The 22780-nt window shown below is 48.6% G+C and overlaps 1 protein-coding gene across 1 annotated transcript in view; it reads left to right on the top strand.

Moving 5' to 3' along the window:
- Positions 1 to 15431: 15431 nt before the first annotated feature.
- Positions 15432 to 22780, top strand: part of FSTL4 (follistatin like 4) — a 768172-nt gene continuing 760823 nt past the window's right edge. The window contains exon 1 of the mRNA XM_060416502.1: positions 15432 to 15484. The gene's annotated coding sequence lies outside the window, so the exon portion shown is untranslated. The remainder of the gene's footprint in view (positions 15485 to 22780) is intronic.

Raw genomic sequence — 22780 nt, 5'->3', positions numbered from 1 at the left:
ATTCCTTGTCCTGATTTTCCCATCTCTCTCTGCTCCTCCCACCAGGTTGCACAGCCCTTTTCTCATTTGCCCAATGTCCCGGCATGATGGTGCTGCTTACCAACCAACATGGTATCTGTCCATAGGCAGGCTTAGATTTTTAAGGAAACAGATATTTTTTTTGTGTGTGTGTGAGGGAAACAAAGTCTATAATATCATGTTTAGAATTAATTGTGATAGAAATTTATGGATTTAAAAATAAAACAATTAGGTCTGGAAAAGGTAGTTTAGAGGAGGTTCTCTAGGTAGAAGTATGTGGACTATGTGGTATATAGCCTGTGGCTGGAATGGGGTTGACTCAGGAGCTCTAACCCTTGGACCGTAAGGAGATCAAACTAGTCAGTCCTAAGGGAAATCAATCCTGAATATTCATTGGAAGGACTGATGCTGAAGTTGAAGCTCCAGTACTTTGGCCACCTGATGTGAAGAGCCGACTCATTGGAAAAGACTCTGATGCTGGGAAAGATTGAAGGCAGGAGGAGAAGGGGACGACAGAGGATGAGATAGCTGGATGGCATCACTGACTCAATGGACATGAGTTTGAGCAAGTTCCAGGAGATGGTGAAGGACAGGGAAGCCTGGCGGGCTACAGTCCATAGGGTTGCAAAGAGTGGGACATGACTGAACAACTGGACGATAGGAACTGGAGACTGCCCAGAGGAGCAGAGGGAAGCTAGTCAGCACCACCTCTAGGTGGCGACAGAAATCACAGTTGCCGCATTCCTGGGCAGTGTTTTTAACGCCTGCTAGTTCTCAGAATAGGTGTGAGTGCTAGTCAAGAAAGGGGACCCTGTTCTATAACCTCTGTTGTACAAAACAAGTAAGCTCTTTGGTAATACCACCTATGATCACCAGGGAGTAATGGGACCAAGGCTTAGAAACGGAGCTTTGGACTCTCCAGGAATGTACCAGAAGGGGAGGAGAGTTGGGGACAGGGAGACAAGGGGGAGTTCACAGTTCTGACTCAAACAAAACAAAACTAAAGATGACAAATTAATGAATGGCAAAAATATATGCAGCTGTGAGCCAGTATTGGCCAAATGGATCCAAAGCTTTCCCCTAGATAAGACTTTGAGGACTGGGTTTTCATGGTACATGAACTGCTCTCAGCCCTAATGAGTTCAATTTCTCCCTTCTCACTCTCCCATCAGAATGAAAGGCAGCTTTTTTTTTAAAAAAAATATAATTGGCCCTTGAGACAGTACTACAATCACTTTGTGGTCTCCTTCAGCTTATTTTTAATTACAAGGTCTATTGCATTGTTAAAGTATTAACTCTGATAGTTACTTATCTTGGCATCTTTTTATCTTGATGGAAATGAAAACAGCAAGGTCATGTTAGCTCACTTGAAGTTTTGGTCTGCTACAGCTCAGATTGAGCTGGGTCAGCTCAGCTGACATGTGTAGTATGGGGGACAACCAAGTTTGCAGAGGGTTCGCTAGTGGAAAGGGGCTGAGGGACTCTGCACCCTCAGGTGCTTGTTCTGGCTGGTTGGGGCCAGGCCGTCCCTGGGAGTGGGAAGTGCTCTTGCAGGCAACAGTGTTGTAAGCGATGGTGTTGCCGGTGTGTGCCATTACTTTAAGCTCAAGAGGAAGGGCCCTGCACGCAGGGCTCACACTTGCGGAAGCTGTCTTTCTGGTCACTGAGATGGCCAAGGCAAGGTCAGGAAGTGGAGCATATCACGCTGCCTCACCTGATGTGTCCCAACTCTGTTCTGGCTCATGGTCCCCCTTCGGCTCTTCTAACTCCCACACATCTGAAGCCCTTTCCGGACCCCTGCTTCACTACCCGTCTCAGGCCACACTGACCTCCCAGAGTGCTTACTGTATGCCAACACTGACAACAATGACAGAAACTAAACAGCTATGGTAACAATGATGAACGTGTATTGAGCCCTTACTGTACACCTGGTGTCTTGCCCACAGCTCACTCTTCTAGGCTCATGTTTACAAACGCGGGCTGTGGCTGGCCTTATTGTTATTCTGCCTTTTGTCCAGCAGGGGGCAGTGTGGCTACACCTTAAAGGGGACCGTCCTTCACCTGTGTTCTCAGGAAAAGTGAAGCTTCAGTTTCGGAGGAGCCTGGAAGAGGGCTTCTGGCTTTGAAAGTGGGTCCAAGGCTCCGCCTGACTGAGTAAAAGGCTGTGCAACTCTCGCTCCCCTTTCCCTCCAGCCTCGGGCACTTGGGGTTTATCAGTTCCAATGTCAAGTCATTCTGTGTTTGGTCGGCAGCTCTACTGACTCCAAGGAGAGCAAAGGGCAGGCAGGAGCTTGGAGAAATGGCTTGGGCCTCAGTGGACTGAGCTGATTCCACGGCAAGTCCTTGACACCTTACTTCCTTAGGGATATGCAGATGGTTCCCAAATCAGACAGCCACTTGGTAGGAGCTAGAGATTGGGGATGTGCGGATCCCCAGATGTGTTATACACATTAGTGGATGGTACTGCTTTTGAGAGACCAATTGGCCACATGGGGCACTGGTTTCAGTAGGCAAATCTCTAGCTGTCAAGTGTTGCTCAGGTAAAAGCCTGTGAAAAAACCCCATCTTTTTCATAGGCTGGGAGCCAGTTTTTCCCAGTGGGGAAGGGGAAGGCTACTGGTGGGATGTAGTTGTGTCAGCCTGACGTTTCTTGCTCATGGAAGGCCTCGGTGAGAACGTAACGTATGAGCTGGCTTCTGCCCTGAGAAGTTTCTGTTGACCCAGCTCTGGCCGTTGTCTCCTGCTTGAGGAACAGGCAAGAACCTCCCAGAAATGACTCCACTGGCAGGACTGTCAACACCAGGGTCTGCTCCGGACTCTGAAGGCTGACTCATTGCTTTGGGGAGGATTTTTCCCCTCTGGTCCCCAGCAAAGATGGGCTGGGAGATCCCTGACTGACTTCCCTGAGGAGTTCAGATCCCGGGTCCCTCAGTACAGCCCACATAGTTCTGATGAACTTAAAGATCAGTGTCGCTGCCCAGCCTCTTGGGTTCAGAAGTGCTTTCAGTTCAGATGTTCAAAGCAGTCCTGAGTTATCTTTGTAGCTTCTCCAAATCCCTCGCCTATTCTCTAGGGCCCTGTGAAAAGAAAATGCTGATCTATCACAGCCTGCTCCCTCCACCGCTCAGCCGTCTACCTACCGGCAGCCAGGGTGAAAAGATCAATCAGAAAGTGTTGTAGTGGTAAAATGTCTGCATGTTCAAGGCAGTGCCCACACTTGAGGCCTCTTGCTCCGTACCGCCAGGCCCCACCCAAACTGGCTTTTGCTGTAGAAGGGCTTGAGTTCGAGGAAACTGTGTGTATGCGTATTCACTCCAGGTCCATTTTGAGAGACTTGGCTTTCACTGCCCGAGCTGGTGCTGAGGAGGCCTTGTGTCCTACCTGGTAGATGAGTTGGGGTTGTTTGCGTACTCTGTGTACTAAAATAATGATACTAATAAAGGTAATAATGATAACTGACATCTTTGACCACTTTAACGCTAGCTAGGTTCTTCACATAGATTACTCAGTTGCATTTTTGCAAGAGACTTTATGATATAACTGCTATATATATATACATATGATATTATACATGTATTTTTTTATAGTATTTGTAATTTAAGGAGATGAGGGTAACAGAAGATGAGATGGTTAGATAGCATCAGTGACTCAATGGATGTGAATCTAAGCGGACTCCAGGAGATAGTGAAGGACAGGGAAGCCTGGCATGCCGCAGTGCATGGGGTCGCAAAGAGTGAGATGTGGCTGAGCAGCTGAGCAACAACAACAGAGTTCCCACTGTGTAAGATAGAGTCAGAGGTTTTTCAGGGCGGACGTTGCTGAGGCAGAATCTGGGGGATGGGGCTCAGAGGAGGCTGGCTGGGGAGCAGGAGACACGCTTCAGACCCCTTAGTATCCCAGCTTCTCACATGATCTGGAGGGCCCCGAAGCTTGGAGGTATAGCACCACCTGCCCTGTACAGTCTTAGAGGAGGGAGGAACGACCATGGCCTTCAGGTTTGAGAAAGGTCTTCCGCCACAATTGGATGTGACGGAAGGATTGACTCCCTGGAATTCAGGGAGGATGGCCGGGCAAGTGCCTAGCAGATGGGGAAGCTGGGCCAGGGGCCCTCTCAAGTCAACAGCAGGCTTTTTTTTGGCTCACTAGCACCTTTATCTAAGACCACATAGCTCCTGAGTTGAGACTCTGAATGTCTCTGTCTGAGAAGACTGTCCAGTGAGATCAGAAGCAAGGAGGTCACTTAAAATTTTTTTATTTTAAAATGTGATAGGTTAATTTGCATTTAAAAAAATTGCTAAATCATCTACATGAGAGATTAATTAACAATAGTTGTTTAGTCGCTAAGTCTTGTCTGACTCTTTGCAGCACCATGGACTGTAGTGTGCCAGGCTCCTCTATCCTCCATTATCTCCCAGAGTTTGCTCAAATTCATTGAGTTGATGATGCTATCTAGCCATCTCATCCTCTGTCATCCCCTTCTCCTCCTGCCTTCAATCTTTCCCAGCATCAGAGTCTTTTCCAATGAGTCAGGTCTTCACATCAGGTGACCAAAATGTTGCAGCTTCAACTTCAGCATCAGTCCTTCCAGTGAATATTCAGGGTTGATTTCCCTTAGGATTGATTGGTTTGATCTCCTTGAAGTCCAAGGGACTCTCAAGAGTCTTCTCCAGCACCACAGTTTGAAAGCATCAATTCTTTGGCACTCATCCTTCTTAATGGACCAACTCTCAGATCCATACATGACTACTGGAAAAACGGTAGCTTTGACTATACAGACCTTTGTTGGCAAAGTGATGTCTCTGCTTTGTAATATGCTGTCTAGATTTGTCATAGATTTTCTTCCAAGGAGCAAGCATCTTTTAATTTCATGGCTTCAGTTACCATCTGCAGTGATTTTGGAGCCCAGGACAATGCTTCCACTTTTTCTGCATCTATTTGCCATGAAGTAATGGGATTGGATGCCATGATCTTACTTTTTTTTCCAAATAGTATAATATGGTGAATAGTGAAAACTAGGAAATGGCAACCCACTCCAGTGTTTGTGCCTGGAGAATCCCAGGGAGGGGGGAGCCTAGTGGGCTGCCGTCTATGGGGTCGCACAGAGTCGGACATGACTGAAGCGACTTAGCAGCAGCAGCAGCAGCAGCAGTGTAAACTAAATTTCCTTCCCACTTCTGTCCCTTGTTCCTCTCCCCTATATGGTCACTGTTCTTGTGTATCCTTCTAGAGACAGTTCATGCTTATGTAATCATCTATGGATATGATCAGCCCTGGGATTTCTTTGGAAGGGATGATGCTAAAGCTGAAACTCTAGTACTTTGGCCACCTCATGCGAAGAGTTGACTCATTGGAAAAGACTCTGATGCTGGGAGGGATTTGGGGCAGGAGGAGAAGGGGACGACAGAGGATGAGATGGCTGGATGGCATCACTGACTCGATGGACGTGAGTCTGAGTGAACTCTGGGAGTTGGTGATGGACAGGGAGGCCTGGCGTGCTGCGATTCATGGGGTTGCAAAGAGTCGGACACGACTGAGTGACTGAAGTGAACTGAACTAAACTGAACTGATGGATATGTGACAGGTTGTTGAAATGGGTTTTCTACCTAAGTTTCATCCTAGGTCGCAAGCCCAGCAAGTCTAGCAGGAGGGGTTTGCTAAGATCACTTGTAGGAGAATCGCTTGGGTGTGGTCTCTGGAGTTGGGAGTCTGGATAGACACCTGAAGAGTCTAAATGTGAGATAGAAGGGCGTGGATGGGAAGAGGAATCACAAGGAAAGGAGGAGACATGGGAGAGGGAGAGAAAGGGGAGGAAGGAGAGGGAGAGGGAGGTGTGAGGAACATTTGGAGCTGCGCTTCTGCCAGGGCTTCCCTGGTGGCTCAGGGGTAAGGAACCCACCTGCCAACGCAGGAGACGTGGGTTTCATCCCTGGGTCAGGAAGATCCCCTGGAGCAGGAAATGGCAACTTTCCAGTGGCGACTCCAGTGTTCTTGCCTGGGAAATCCCACGGACAGAGGAGCCCGGCAGGCTACAAAGAGTCAGATATGACTTGGTGACCAAGCAACAACTGCGATGCTTTTGCCACGATCAAGGCCATTGATATGGAAATGCTCTTACAGACCAGATGTGGGCATGGGGCAGAGGGCTGGTCCAAAAAGATAGGCTAGGAGGGGAAGGCAATCCTAAAGATGGGTAGACCCACACGTTCCCACAGGTTGAGGGAGGGAGGAAATCGGAAGCCATCTAAAGGAAAATGCAACTAAATGTTCCCAAGTTGGTCTCTAAAGAATCCACGAAGCACTCAAGAGAGGACGGTAGTGCGAACTCCAGCTTCAACAGTTGTGACCAGAGAAGGCCAATGCCAGGTGGCACTGGTGACTCGGGTGTCTTCCTCCTTCCCGCATATTCAGTATGGTAATCAGAATATTTTTGTTCCTGCACATTTTGGTTGGTAGCTGCTCTATCATGGTGCTCCCGGGGATGAAGTAGACGGGCAGCATACTCAAAGACTACTCATTCTGCATAGTAGGAAAAATGAGGTCCAGTGGCCAGAAGCCTGATGCAGAACCCACCATGAATAGCCATGGTCTCTCTTACAGTTTTTCAGATCGATGCCAGGCCACGTCCCTGAAACTACATGACTGAAGAGGGATCCTTAGTCCTCTTGAGGAAGAAATTTACAGCAGTGCCTTGTGCTCCCATGCTTTCCCCAAGGGAACCCAGAGCCCTTTACTGGGGTGATGTGGACTAAGGAAATATGTAATCCTTTTGGGGGCAACTTGAAACTGAAACTTAATCTTTGCTAAGTCCTGGGGATTCAACATGTCACTATAGTCTACCAGTCACAGAAAAGGTTTATGACGGTCAGGTGATCGATGAGGTTTTGGACAATCTTCATCTCACACTGTGTCCACGGCCCTGCTCTGTGATGTTGCCTTGGTCTCTAAATGTGTAATTGGCATAGATATACTCAGCAATTGGCAGAATCATTACACTAGCTCCCTGACCTGTGAAGTGAGAGCTAATACAGTTTCCCTTTTCCGCAAGGATGGTAGGAAAACCAGTATTACATTCTTGGAGGGATTGGTGGAGGGTAGGGGGAGGATTTCAGAGATTAGCATCAAAAAGTCTTGAAAGATGTAGAGGTCGTGGTTTCTATCATATGCCCATTTAACTGGTCATATATTTGATCCATGTAGAAAGTGAGGGGATCTTGGAAAGTTACTATGGATGATCATAAATGTAGATTTGCTGGTAATTCTGGTTGCAGCCACCATTCCAGCTGTGGCATTTTTATTGGAACAAGTCAGCACAGCCCCTGGTACTTCGTATGATCTGCCAGGTACTTTGGATTTTACCTGCCAGGTACTGCTGACAGGGCACCTTTCTAGTGTCATCTCAGGATTATGTCATCTTCCCAGCTATTTACCGTCATATAGATGTAGAGGTCTTGATCATCTTAGCATTCCACAGAGCATCACACAGATACGTTTCACTGATGACAGCTTGCTGATTGGACCAAATAAGCAGGAAGTACTTAGTATCTTAGAACCCTTAGAAAGACACATACAAGCCAGAGGATGAGAGATTAACCTCATGAAAACTCTTCAAAGTGAAAGGAAAGTTGCCCCTTGCTTTTAAGGAGGCACAATGCTCGAGGGGCCTCTTTAGATCTTGGAAGCAATATATACAACATTTGAAAAAAAATTTGAGTGTGCTGCTTGGACCTATTTATTAATTTATAGGTTTCTTTTTTGCGCAGAGCCCAGAGCAAGAGAAGACTCTGCAGGAGGTCCAGGCAGCAGCACAGAGGCTCTGAGACTGGGCTTTAGGACCTAGCAAGTGTCTGTGGTAAATAGGACACTTCACGGAGACTCTAGTAAACCCCAAGAGGATAATAATCAAGGCAGAGACCCTTAGGATTAAAAAAAAAAAAAGCCATACTTTTTAATGCAAATAAATGTTCTCCATTGGAAAAAAACTCCCGATTTCCTCTCAGGCCCTGGTAAACTAAACTCCTAATGTCAGTGACCATGGACCCTGAACTACCCATCAGGCACTGGGTCCTGTATGACCACAGCCACGGCCTGGGCTTCCATAGCAGCAGTCCCTCAGGTGGAAGTGGTTGCTGAGGAAACCAGCAAGTACAGGTAAGGCACATGAGTAAGGAAGCAGATGCTCTTACTGCACTGCCTTCTCTCCCTCAACCCACACCTTTGGCCAGATGGGGGATTTTCCTTATAACTACTTGAATGAGAGAAAAAGAAGGGCCTACTTTGCTAAAGGTTCTCCAGGATATGCTGGCACATTGTGGAGGAGGATTGCTAGGGTAGGAATGTCTCTGAAAGAAAGAAGTGAAGAGAAATCCTCCAAGAGGACAAAGCTTCGAGAACCTCCTGTGGCTGACCATCTTCTCTGGGCTCAGAGGTGTTCACAAGTGTGAATCTACTCTAGTTAATGGGCAGTGGCTGACAGTTTGGCAATTGGTAGAGGTTTAGATAATTGGTAGAGGTCAGTTCAGTTCAGTTCCTCAGTTGTGTCCAGCTCTTTGTGACCCCATAGACTGCAGCATGCCAGGCCTCCCTGTCCATCACCAACTCCCGGAGCCTGCTCAACTCATGTCCACTGAGTTGGTGATGCTGTCTAACCATCTCATCCTCTGTTGTCCCCTTCTCCTCCTGCCTTCAATCTTTTCCAGCATCAGGGTCTTTTCCAATGGGTCAGTTCTTTGCATCAGGTGGCCAAAGTATTGGAGTTTCAACTTCAGCATTGGTCCTTCCAGTGAATATTCAGGACTGAATTCCTTTAGGATTGACTGGTTTGATCTCCTTGCAGTCCAAGGGACTCTCAAGAGTCTTCTCCAACACCACAGTTCAAAAGCATCAATTCTTTGGCACTCAGCCTTCTTTATAGTCCAACTCTCACATCCATACATGACCACTGGAAAAACCATAGTGTTGACTAGACGGACCTTTGTTGGCAAAGTAAGGTCTCTGCTTTTTAATGTGCCATCTAGGTTGGTCAAAGCTTTTCTTCCAAGGAGCAAGCATCTTTGAATTTCATGGCTGCAGTCACCATCTGCAGCAATTTTGGAGCCACCCAAAATAAAGTCTGTCACTGTTTCCATTGTTTCCCCATCTATTTGCCATGCAGTGATGGGACCAGATGTCATGATCTTAGTTTCTTGAATGTTTAGCTTTAAGCCAACTTTTTCTCTCTCCTCTTTCACTTTCATCAAGAGGCTCTTTAGTTCCTTTTCATTTTCTGCCATAATGGGGTGTCATCTGCATATCTGAGGTTATTGGTATTTCTCCTGGCAGTCTTGATTCCAGCTGGTGCTTCATCCAGCCTAGCATTTCTCATGATGTACTCTGCATATAAGTTAAATAAGCAGGGTGACAGTATACAGCCTTGACATACTCCTTTCCCAATTTGGAACCAGTCTGTTGTTCCATGTTCGGTTTTAACTGTTGCTTCCTGACCTGCATTCAGATTTCTCAGGAGGCATGTTAGGTGTTCTGGTATTCCCATCTCTTTAAGAATTTTCCACAGTTTGTTGTGATCCACACAGTCAAAAGCTTTGGTGTAATCATTAAAGCAAAACTAGATGTTTTTCTGGAACTCTCTTGCTTTTTGGATGATCCAGCAGATGTTGGCAATTTGATCTCTGGTTCCTCTGCCTTTTCTAAAACCAGCTTGAACATCTGGAAGTTCACGGTTCATGTATTGCTGAAGCCTGGCTTGGAGAATTTTGAGCATTACTTTACTAGTGTGTGAGATGAGTGCAATTTTGCGGTAGTTTGAGCATTCTTTGGCATTGCCTTTCTTTGGGATTGGAATGAAAACTGACCTTTTCCAGTCTTGTGGCCACTACTGAGTTTTTCAAATTTGCTGGCATATTGAGTGCAACACTTTAACAGCATCATCTTTTAGGATTTGAAATAGTTCAACTAGAATTCCATCACCTCCACTAGCTTCATTCGTAGTGATGCTTCCTAAGGCCCACTTGACTTTGCATTCCAGGATGTCTGGAATGAGTGATCTCACCATCATGGTTATCTGGGGCATGAAGATCTGTTTTGTATAGTTTTTCTGTGTATTTTTGCCACCTCTTCTTAATATCTTCTGCTTCTGTTAGGTCCATACCACTTCTGTCCTTTATTGTGCCCATCTTTGCATGAAATGTTCCCTTGGTATCTCTAATTTTCTTGAGATTTCTAGTCTTTACCATCCTATTGTTTTCCTCTATTTCTTTACATTGATCACTGAGGAAGGCTTTCTCATCTCTCCTTGCTATTCTTTGGAACTCTGCCTTCAAATGGGTATATCTTTCCTTTTCTCCTTTGCCTTTAGCTTCTCTTCTTTCCTCAGCTATTTGTAAGGCCTCCTCAGACGACCATTTTGCCTTTTCACATTTCTTTTTCTTGGGGATGGTCTTGATCACTGCCTCCTGTACAATGTCAGGAACCTCCGTCCATAGTTCTTCAGGCACTCAATCTATCAGATCTAATCCCTTGAATCTATTTGATACTTCCACTGTATAATCGTAAGGGATTTGATTTAGGTCATACCTGAATGGTCTAGTGGTTTTCCCCTACTTTCTTCAATTTAAGTCTGAATTTGGCAATAAGAAGTTCATGATCTGGCCACAGTCAGCTCCCGTTCTTGATTTTGCTGACACTATAGAGCTCCTCCATCTTTGGCTGCAAAGAATATAATCAGTCTGATTTCAGTATTGACCATCTGCTGATGTCCATGTGTAGTCTTCTCTTGTGTTGTTGGAAGAGTGTGTTTGCTATGACCACTGCATTCTCTTGGCACAACTCTGTGCCCTACTTCATTTTGTACTACAAGGCCAAATTTGCCTGTTACTCCAGATATCTCTTGACTTCCTACTTCTACATTCCAGTCCCCTATAATGGAAAGAACATCTTTTTTGGGTGTTAGTTCTAGAAGGTCTTGTAGGTCTTCATAGAACCATTCAGCTTCAGCTACTTCAGCATTACAGGTTGGGACATAGACTTGGATTACAGTGATATTGAATGGTTTGCCTTGGAAATGAACAGAGATCATTCTGTCGTTTTTGAGATTGCACCCAAGTACTGCATTCGGACTCTTTGTTGACCATGATGGCTACTCCATTTCTTCTAAGGGATTCCTGCCTGCAGTAGTAGATGTAATGGTCATCTGAGTTAAATTCACCCATTCCAGTCCATTTTAGTTCGCTAATTCCTAGAATGTTGACATTCACTCTTGCCATCTCCTGTTTGACCACTTCCAGCTTGCCTTGATTCATGGACCTAACATTCCAGGTTCCTATGCAATTTTTTCTTTACAGCATCAGACTTTACTTCCATCACCAGTCACACCCACAACTGGGTGTTGTTTTTGCTTTGGTTCCATCTCTTCATTCTTTCTGGAGTTATTTCTCCACTGATCTCCAGTAGCATATTAGACACCTGCCTACCTGGGGATTTCATCTTTCAGTGTCCTATCTTTTTGCCTTTTCATACTGTTCATGGGTTTCTCAAGGCAAGAATATTGAAGTGGTTTGCCATTGCCTTCTCCAGTGGAACACGTTTGTCAGAACTCTCTACCATGACCCATCCATCTTAGGTGGCCCCACACGGCATTGGATAAAGGATATATTCTATCTACCTACCTATCAGTCTATCTCCCTCTCTCCCTCGCAGGTCCCTCCCTCCCTCCCTCTCAGGAAGGACACAAGGCACGAAAGCGGCTTTATCCCATGTGAATCCTCACCAAATTATATCCACCACGAAGGAGGCTTTCAGTAGTAAGGTAGACATGGTGATATCTTCTGTAAAGCTAGTGAGCCTCTTTCCCCAGTGTTCCCAGTGCTTGCTCAATGGGCCCATGAACCAATAGCCCATGGTGGAAGGAACGGGACTACACATGGACTCAAAAACCCTGGGCTTGTCTGCTCTGTGACTGATCTGGTTATGCCAGCACTGCTGAGTGCTTAACCTGCCAGCAGCAGAGACCAGTGCTGAGCCCCTGATACACCAGCATTCCATGGGATATTTGCCCTCTTCTGTCATGGAGGGGACAGCCATTTGTTCTCTCTGAAATAGACGATATTCTGGGTATGGATTTGTCTTCCCTGCCTCCTGCTGGCACCACCAATAACGGACTTATAGAATGCCTTATTCACTGTAAAATACTCAGGGACGTGCTTCTGACTAAGGAACTCATTTCACTGCAAAAGAGACACAGCAATGGATACATGCCTATGGAATTCACTGGTCTTACCATGTAACCCATTGCTGAGAAGTAGCTGCCTGAAAGTAGGTTGAAACATGTGGAATCGTCATTACTCAGTTGTTTTTGACTTAGAAAATTGGAAATTTCAATAATTCAGCTCAATATGACAGTGGATTGGCCAACTGAGATTCATGCATGGCACCAGTTGGGAGATAACATCCTGAATGATTGGTATTCTGTCTTATACCATGCAGTGTACACTCTGAATCAAGGACCAATTATGGCACTGTTTCTCCTCCAGCCAGTATACGGGGATCCAAGAATCAAGAGAGTGAGTGTGGGGGTGGCTCCCTTCACTCCTATATCCAGTAACTCACTCAGATGATTTTTGCTTCATGGTCCTGCAACTCTGGGCTCAGCTTGTTTTGAAGTCTTGATTTCCAAGGGAGAAAAGCTTTCACCAGCAAACATAACAGTCACACAGTAGACTTGGAAGTTGAGACTGCCATCTGGCCATTTTGGGCTCCTCATGACCCTGAGTCAACAGGCAGAGAAAGAGTTAATTTACTGATCAAGCCCAATTACCAGTAAATTCATTGCTTTGCTTAAGTTAGAGTTGCTTTTCTGTCCTCTGCAACAAAGATATACAATAGGAGCTCAGTAACTACTGAATTATATCAATAGATTAGCATCTCTTCTATCTGTTTGGGTTGTTCCACAGGTGGGTCACAGAAAAGCAAGTGTGATTTAATTTTTTCTCTGGGTGGGAGCTTCCTGTCCTGATGACGCCTAGAGATGCAGTGCGCTCCAGGAGGTTGAAAGAGCAGACGGGACAGAGCAGCAGAGAACAGAGCCAGACTTTTGGTTGGCATTTAAAACGTGAAAAATGAAACAGAAAAGGAGCAATTTCACAGTCATCGGTTTCTGTTTAATTCTCTCCCCCTAAACTCTCTCCAGGATCTCTCCAAGTACAACGTTTGAAATTGTTTCTTTATTGCACACCTTTGGCCAGGGATGGCTTAAGGTCTGAGTCAGAGCTCTAAGTGAAGTTGCTTTTCTTCCCCTTTCTCCTTGTTACAATGTCCAGTGATGCCTATTTAGTGGGTCGGAAATGAGGTCTAGTCAAGGGTTTGAGAATCTTATCTGGTGGTACAGCTTTCACTCAAAATTAATGCGCTGCATGGTGAGGAGGGTGAATAAACTCATCAGGAGAGCTAACCAGCGTCCTCATTGTCGCCTAACAGCATTCATTGTGTGTGTGCTCAGAATAATGTCTTTTCTACAAGCCAAATGCGAAGCTGCTCTAATGCATTTCCCTGAATTTGGCCTGCCACTATTGTAAATTACCTTGCTTAATGGACTCTGGGATTCTGTTATCTATTTGGAAACTTCTGAGCTCTTTGAGAACCAAATCAAGTGCCTTAGTCCCCAGGAAGGGAAGGCAGGCTTAGAAGATTTACAACTCCATGAACATCATTATTGATATCTGTTGTGTTTTGCAAACAACTTTCCAGTGGAATAAGTGCTTATGATGAGGCCATAGTTAGGTTTTTTTTTTTTTTTTTTTTGTTAAGTTTCTCTGAAATAATGACTCCCAGTGCCCATAAATCCCCTCTGGAAATAACATGCCAGGAAGGTATTTGGCAATTATTCCACCCCCACCGTGACCCCAGCTGCAGGTAGGAACCCTGCCAAGGCCCTCAGCAACCTTCTGGCCATTTGCCGAGAGCAGCTAAAATTGTCAAAATGATTGCCGCCACCACCACCACAGCTCACATGGTGTAGAGCACTTTATAGCTGACGGAGAGGTTCACAGGCCTTGTTTCATCCTCTGAGATGTGGAAACTTGGGCCTGGAGAGATAAGCAAGGAGTAAGGGCCAGAAACATGGAACCCAGGCCTCCTGGCTCTCTTCTGCTGTCTTTGCTGTGTGTTGACATGACTAGCCACGGTGCCCAGTTGTTGATTTGAACATTATTCTGGTGTGTCTGTGAGGGTGTTTGTGGATAAGATGAACATGTGAATTGGTAGGCTGAGTCAGGCAGACTGCTCTCCCCAGTGTGGGTGGGCCTCATCCAACCTGTGGACTGACTAGAGCAAAGGGCAGACTCTCTCTTGAGTAAGAGATTCTCTTGCCTGGCGGCATTAGAACTGGAACATCAGATTTTTGGCTGGCCAGTCTCCATAATCACGTGAGCCAGTTCCTAAAATTCGTCACCCTCTCCGTCACACGTATATACTTCCTACTGGTTCTGCTTCTTTCTCTGCAGGTAGTTACATGACATGCCCTGACCACCGGTTCCTGAGTTGAGGCATGGGCCTGTGCCTCAAAAAGGCTACAAGTGGTTGTGAAAGTAAAACTTAAAAAAAAAAAAAAAACTTAAATAAATGTATTCTTAATTGTGATAAATAGCACATTATATAACGTGTAACATCTTGACCATTTTGTTTTAAAGACCTGTGTTTTTAAATTTTATATTGGAGCGTAGTTGACTAACAATGTCATCTTAGCTTCAGGTGAACAGCAAAGTGATCCAGTTATGCATCTATTCCTTTTCAAATTCTTTTCCCATTTAGGTTATTACAGAATATTGAGTAGAGTCCCCTGTGCTATACCGTAGGTCCTAGTTGGTTATTTATTTTCAATAGTGATGTGTACATGGCCTTTCTAGGTGGCACCAGTGGTAAAGAACCTGCCTGCCCATGCAGGGGACCTAAGAGATGAGGGTTCAGTCCCTGGGTTGGGAAAATCCTCTGGAGGAGGGCATGGCAACCCACTCCAGTATTTTCGCCTGGAGAGTCCCATGGACAGAGGAGCCTGGTGGGCTACAGTCCATGGGGTCACAAAGAGTCAGAAACAACTGAAGTGACTCAGCACACAACCAATAAATACGTGTCAGTCCCAAACTCCTGGTTTATCCCTATCCCCCGACCCCATCTTGACCACTGAAAATTGTACAGTTCAGCTTTGTTAAGTGCATTCCCGTTGTGTAAAGTTTGGATTTAAACTGGGGCTGGCTAAGGCTTTTTAATACCTGAAGATGAGATCATTCTTACAGCGAGAAGTGACCCCAAAGTTATAGGATTTGCCTGAGATGTCTCCAAGCGACAGGAAAGGAGATCCAGTGGAGTGCATTTGGAGGCGGGGATGAGAGGAAAATAAAACACAAAGCCCCTGGCTGTTTGCCTCTGTGGAGCAGAGGCCTTTCTGTAAACCAGGAACACAGCCAGCTGCGGCATCAAGGTGAAGCGGGCTGCAGACACAAAGGAGGCCTGGGGGAGGGGTGGCTGAGTTGAATGTTGAAGGACGGTGGGGTTTGAACAACTGAAGATAGGAGGGGGATGAGGGGATGTGAGGCAGAGAGCAGCGTGGGTGAAGACCAGCCCTGCCCTGCACACTGGCCTCCCTGCAGCCAGGATGGTGGTGGTATGTTGCTGGGCTGTGTCTACCGTGGTGACCCTACGTGTTCCCACCAGCTCTGAGGCCCTGAACCTGGGCTGCCAGTGCCTCTGAGTTCTGGAGGAGCACCGTGCTCACCCCCCAGCTCCCCTTGAGCTTCCAATCCACGCCTGAGAAGCAGCATTTTATAAATAGCAGTGCTGACAAAACCTTAAATATAGCACCTCTGGGAGCTTAATTACCCAGTAGCAGAGCTGACAGTAAGTACCATCTGGGGTGTGACTAGTGAGGCTGGTGGTGCAGGGAGGGGCAGGGGGTCTGAAGTGCGGCAGGCAGTCCTGGCTTCATGCGCCCCTCACCCTTCTTGCACCCTCCTCCCACATGCCCACCCACACTGAGGTCATTACCACCAGGCCTGGCCTGGAGGAGCACAGTTGGAGCCCCTGGAAGCTACACAGAGGGAAGTGCCACCCCAGCCCCCTCCTATGGTCCTACCCAGTTCCCTGTCCCTCATCTGGGCTGATCTTTGGGTCCTCTGTCCTGACTGGCTTCTCTTTGGAGACTGTGAGATAGTGGAGGACACAGTGGGGGCAGTTTTTGGAAGGAGCCAGCTGTCGGAGGCAGTCCTGGGACCCTGCTCAGAGGATTTTGCTTGAGCAATTCACTCAAGTGGACCATGTCCCAGGGCTAGGGGCTGGCTATGGCCTGCTCTTAGCACCCCCAAACCTCCACTGTGCTTCTCACACCGCGACCCCAGGCACCTTCCTTTGGGACTTCATAAGCACCAGCCCTGGGCTCCAAACAGTCCTCCTCTCACCTTCCTCTTCTTGCTCTCCTAACTGCCCTTCCCCTCAACCTTCGCATCCTGACCTCACTCCTGCAGGTGGGCTTCCCCTAACCCCTGCACCCCTGCCCTGGTGGAGGGCACCCCCCCAGGGCACACTTGTAAGGCTCTGGGTTTTTCTTGGGTACCTCGGATTCTAATCATTATTGCGTCCTCATTGGTGTTGCTGTTAGGTGCTTGTCTGCCGCGTTTGTGAGACTGCAGGCTCCATGAGGGCAGGGGCAGCATTCGGCTTGTTTCTCCCCGTGTTGCTAACCCCTTGTACAGGGCTTGGCACTCAATATGTGTGCAGTGAGTATGCAGTGAATGAGAGGACTGTCTAGCAGAGCCTACACTACTTGAGAACCAGAGGCACCCGTACTCCATGGCTGAGAGCTTCCTCCACCTCCCTGGAAACATCTGGCGACAGCAGAAGGAGGTGGAAGGGTTAGCTGAAGTCTCTCTGAGACCAGGGTGTACGAAGGATGTCGAGCAGGCAGCACTGGGCTGAGGCCTCTGGCCAGGAGGAGTGATGGGAGCAGGATGATGGGTGCACGTTGGTTCATGGTTGGTGCCATTGCCTGATTCAGAGGGTCAGGGAGACCACCAATACCTACGAGGGAGGCTGTGGAGGGCTGGAGCCTCCTAGGGGAGGGGTGCTCCCCTAGGAGGGAAGCGTAGGCTGCCAGACTTCAGGAGGGGTTACACAAGGCTCCAGGGTTTGTCAGGAGACAGCGATGAGGCAGAGATTGGCCTCAGTTCTCACAAAAGGCCTTAGCCTTTTCTGACGAATCCAGGCTTTGTTCCATACTAGCAGCTTGATGGCAAGGTCATTTGGCTTCCCTGACAGAGAGCTGGAAGTTGGGCACCCCAGCCCAGCAAGTCCCAGGGGCAAGCAGAGAAGTGGCCAGCAGGGGGCAGTTGGTCCAGCCAGGTCTCCATAGCTCAGAGGTCTGAAAGCAGGAGGATGATGGGAGGGGGGCGGGGGGTGGGGGGGGGGAGGGGGGCGGGGGGGGGGGGGGGGGGGGCTGGGGAGTGGGGAGGCTGCAGGAGGGCAGGAGAAGGAAGGAGTTGGAGATGCTCTGGCCTCATGGTCCCTGGGACAGGTCTGGCCAGTCACATGTGGACCCAGTGCTCCCCATGGGGTGCAGGGCCTAGCCTGGTGCCAGGGCAGGGAGCAGGCACCTAAGCCTCCCATTCACAACTACCTCTTTACATTCAGACTTTAGGAATTATTGCAAGTGAGATTTTAATGTTGAAAGAAGTAATTTGTTAAATGTAAGTCTTTAAAACATGCCACAGGTTTATAGCTCTATCTTGGCGTGTCTTTGTTTTTTAATCAGAGGACTAGAAAAGTGGAAGTGGTCCAGATCTCTTGGCGGTGGGCAGCCTGGCAGAGAGCGCCTTTCTCAGGGACAGAGCCCTAGGCCCAGTCTGGACCTGTGCGCTTTTTCTGGGTGTCTCCCCTTGCTGGCTTTGCCTAGGCCGCCATGCACCTCAGGGCAGAGAGAATATAATGATGTTTTCATTGCTTTTGGTTCACCCTAGGATGGTGGGAATGTTGGACACTTAGCTCCCAGAACTGGACAGATGAGACTGGCACCAATTTATGGGTCATGTATACGCCCAGCCTGGGGAAGGAGGACACAGCGCATGAAACAGGGCCACATGGAGGCTGCATGTGGGGATGGAGTGGACAGCCAGGGTTGATGAGTGGCAGGTTTTGTAGTATAAAGAGGGTGAGGTGGCCTCCGTTCCGGTGGGAGGATGTGACTGGCCTGTTTGAGCAATTTAGTGACTGGCAGGGAACTGAGCCCAGTTACTCAGGGTTAAGCAGGAACTGTGACTGGCCCCTGTGATTTGGAAGGTTATTGGTCAGGGCACTTTATCTGTGGGGGCAGGTTGAGGGAGGGGCAAAGCAGTTGGGCTGTTTGAGGGCCTCCCCTCTTCACCAGCTGCCGAAAAGCACATAGTATTAGGCCTTAATTGCAGGTCATAGAGCTCTTGGTGAAAGTGGAAGAGGGTGACGCAGGCTGAGACAGGGCAGACAGCCATGTGTGCAGGGGGCTCATTGAGAGCTTGAGACAGATGAAAGGTTTCCCCTAGCTGGCACGTTGCTGTGGGTGCTTCTTGAGTCTGCCCCTGCTATGTTTAGACCAAATCAAGCTTACTCCCTCTAGAGCAGAGCTCCATTTTCGGACCTGGGGGAGAACATAAGTGTGAGTGTCCTTGGATGAGGGGTTGCAAGGCCTGGAGCCCAGCCACTGGGGGGATGGACTGACCCTGGTAGGGGCAGGCTCAGGCTTCTGGGAAGTGGGGAATCTCTCAGAGTGTCCACTGCTGCCCCCCATCCCTAGACTCTGGAGCCAGGCTCATGGAGGGCCTTGGGGAGCCAGGGGCAAGATAGAAAGATATGGCCCAGAGTCACATATTCCAGATCTCCATGGTTCTGCCCTTGGGTCAGGATCTTTGCCTCCACCTTCTCACAGTGACATGTGAGCCACTCCAAGTATGCTCTTCACTGTAGCAGCCTCTGCACCCTCCCCGCAGGCTTGCTGCCCGGCCCTGCCCTGCCCTGCCCTGCACCAGACCCCAAAACCTTGGCCTTCCCCCGGCCTTCCTGAAGCTCCTGCTGGGATGCCAGCTGCCCTTCCATAGACCTTTTCCAGTGCCACGCACACCGAGCAGCAGTCCTCCAACGTCCTGGTCCCTGGTGCAGCTTCCCGAGGTGTGTGTGACATACAGGGCGCAGGCGGCAGTTAATCTGAATATAGGTCACTTTTGTTCTCGCTGAAACATTTGGGGCCCTTTTCCTAAACATGGGAAGAGGCTGGTGGTTTCATTTGCAGGTTTTACAATAACGGAGATGATAGTGCCCCAAGCCTAGGCGTTCCCTAAGGAGGGGCAGGACCTCAGGGAGGACAGTGTGTGAGATGGGCCTCGCAGCGCTCCACCACTGATGCCACATCAGGGGTGAGCAGAGAGGACTGAAGATGTTAGATTCTTCTTCTTGAATATTCTGCTCTGTACCCCAAGAATACTGCACGACTTTAGGAAAGGGAAAGAGGCCTCCCTAAATCCCAACAGATGTTTGATTTCTCATCAGCCTTGGTGGGTGGCACGCGCGTGAAACTCTTCAAGCTCATTTTATTCAAGTAATTTGTCTCAGGAAATTGGGAACAAATGAAAAAATTTTCATGCAGCCAACTTCAGGCAGAGGTTGGCACAACTGCCATTCTGGTGTCTTACCCTGTAGTCACACCTGATCTGTGTTAGAGGTTTACAGGGTGGAGGTTCACTTGTAAACAGAGTTTTACTTCTGCCTTGGGTTTAACAGCTGCACAGTATTCCACTCTGTGGATGTGCAGTCATATAACACTTTCCCTATTTTGGGTAATTTGGGTTGCTTCCAGTTTTTTTGCTATTATGGGTAATGCCGCAGTAAATATCCTTGCATGTCAAACTGTATGTATGTTTCTGATAAAGTGACTTGTCAGGCGTCACCGTGCAAAGCCTCTGCTTGGGAGTCAAGGAGGTCTCCTGGCCTCAAGGTCCAAAGCCAGAGGCAAACGCCCATCTTTGGAGCTCTCTTCTACTTAGAGCTAAACTTCCCTCTACTTACGTGATATCATTTACACCTTCCCTGCGGCCTTTTAAGGACACTATTCCTGCCCCCACTGGACAGATGAGGGAACCGAGACACAGAGAGAGCCAGTCGATCACCCACGGCCACAGAGTCAGTAAGTGGCAGTACTGGACTCAAACAACAAAAAAAACTCCCCCCGTGGTGCAGAGTGTGTGTGGGGGGTAGTGTCTGCAGCGCCTCTCCAGTGTCTCTAGAGGCCACCCGCTTGCCCCCATCACTGCACTTCACTTTCTCCCCTTGTGTTTCAAGCACCGCAGCTTTCCAGTGGGTGTTCGGATGCTCCCAATTCAGGACTGTTGAGCCTCACACTTCCTCTGCATTTATTCAGCTGAGAGCTGCTGTCTACCTCCACCTACTGCATCGATGCAGTGAGAAGAAGCCTTGAAAATGCCAGCAGGGTGGTCACGCTCTCATGTGGGGGCCCTGCTGTGACTCATGGTTGGGCTCTGAGCCTCTGGAAAAACACTCCTCTTGGAAAGGGATTCACTGTGGCTGGAGGAGCTTGGCCAGCCCCAGGCCCTGCAGAAGCTACCCTGGAATAGAGGACACCCCTGGTGCTTCTGGAAGGGCCCCCATGGTCTCCCACAGCCTCCAGAGATGCTTTGAGAAGCAAGACCCAAGCTGTAGGTGGCACTGGCAAATCCTCGGTCACCACCGCACACTCTGGGCTCTCTCTGGTCTCTGGATCCTGCAAAGCTGCTGGGCCACCTTTCCAGAATATTCTTCCTGCCAAAGCCTGAGGTGCTGAAGAAGAAGAAGCAAAGTGAGACCACGATGCTGGAGAGTATGTGCAGGGGGTGTTTTGCGGGTTGAACCATGCAGGCGTTATGACTACTGTGTGATTGACGGGAAAACTGAGGCAGCACAGGGTGAAACGACACGTCCATGTTGCCGCAGTCTGGGGGGTGAGCCTGACTCCTGCCTGAAGTCCAGGTCTTGTAGCCTGGATCAGTAAGGAACATTAATTAGTACTTGCTAATTTTGACATTGAAAAAGAAAACAGCTGGCCCACCCAGCGTTTTCCAGAATGTGCTCTGAGAACTTTGGGCCCTCAAGTAGCTTTGTGAAAAATCAGCAAACTCTAGTCTCTTGCACAGAGGGCGTAAGGGTACATGTCACTGCACGTTCATCAGCTTATCCAAGGAGCCCTGCAGTGAGGCCGCCCTTTTAACTTCCTGGAGCGCTGGCTTTGCCTGTGACTTTGGACCTTAGAAGCCTCCCTCCTTACTCTTTCCCTTCATTTCTATAAAGAATAACCATGCTGCAGTCCTGGCTCAGCTGTGAAGAATCTGCCTGCAATGAGAGAGACCGGGGTTCGTTCTCTGGGTGGGAAAGATCTCCTGGAGAAGGGGAAGGCTACCCGCTCCAGTATTCTGGCCTGGAGAATCCCATGGACTGTATAATCCATGGGGTCGCAAAGAGGTGGACATGATGGAGCAACTTTCACTTCACTTCCTGCTGCAGTAGATGACTTGGACTCCATCAATTCTTTGGTTTCTCCTCAGAAGAGCCCTCATTTGCCATTTTCAGATGATAACTGGAGAGGAAAAAGGCACAGGGCAGGAAATTCATGCAAAGCCTCAGGTCTGGCGCTGAGTCCTCCTGGTCTCTTGGACTCGGTGATGTTCTCAGGAATCACTGGGCTCCCCGGGAGGAAGGGGACCTCTGCAGTAGCTAGGGGCGCTGGTGGTCCGGGAGAGAGCCGAGTCCTGTGGCGGCAGCTGCCCTCCTAAGCTGAGTGGAGCAGACTGTCGTTAATTATTTGCTTTCCTGAATAGCACTGCCTATCCCTACCAGCGGCTCCCTGGGCCTGATTGCATTACCCCTTTCCATGAAGATTCATCTCCAACTTGTTTGATGCTTCTCCAAAGAGCTCCATCTGGCTCCCTCACCGTTTCTGACAGGTGGCTAACACGGCTCTCTGAAGCCCCCTGAACACCAGGAAGCACCTTCTGCAGAATTGACTTGGCTTTTATGTCATATTTCTGTCTCCCAGTTGTGTATTTGCCACAACCACAGACATTTGTATGAAAATAGAATCGGTGTTCATAAGGGCTCATCTGCTCAGGCTGCCTGAAAGGAGGCACTGGGGGACAATCTGCCAGCCTGGTACCCATCCATGCAGTTCCCCGGTTTCCCACGCGAGGTTCCCCCAGCCTCTGAGAGAGTGGGACACCACCCAGCCTGGGTTTATGGCCTGAGTGGGCCTTCTTGGACCTTGGAAGTGGCTACTTCAACGTTGTGCCATCCCCAGGCAGCTCTCTGGACTTTGGAAGTGGCATGTGGGGCCAGAGAGTGAGGCCAGCCTGCTGGGCCAGGAAGGGCCAGTGTGGTGTCCTGGGCTGATGACTGTAGAGAGGCCAGCAGGGTTGGAGATGAGCCATCAGAGAGGGTATGGAGTGAGGTGTTAGCGCCTGGGTGAGGGCCAGCACTGGCCCCAGCCTGGTGAGACTAGACAGGGAGTGTGTCCCTTTCCCTTCCCTATGAGCGTGGAAATTTAGTCCACTAGTACCTCACCTCAGTGTGGTGCTAGGGGCCAAATGTTTGTGTCTCCTCCAAGTTCACATGCTGAAGCCCTACCCCACAATGTGATGGTGTTTGGGAAATGGGGCCTTTGGGAGGTAATTAGGTTGAGATGAAGTCCTCAGGGTGTGGACCCCATGATAAGATT

This window comes from Ovis aries, chromosome 5 (genome assembly GCF_016772045.2).
Source record: "Ovis aries strain OAR_USU_Benz2616 breed Rambouillet chromosome 5, ARS-UI_Ramb_v3.0, whole genome shotgun sequence".
In the NCBI taxonomy this organism is placed as follows: domain Eukaryota; kingdom Metazoa; phylum Chordata; class Mammalia; order Artiodactyla; family Bovidae; genus Ovis; species Ovis aries.
The sequence above is the reverse complement of the archived record's forward strand: the minus strand, read 5'-3'. Positions and strand labels throughout refer to the sequence as shown.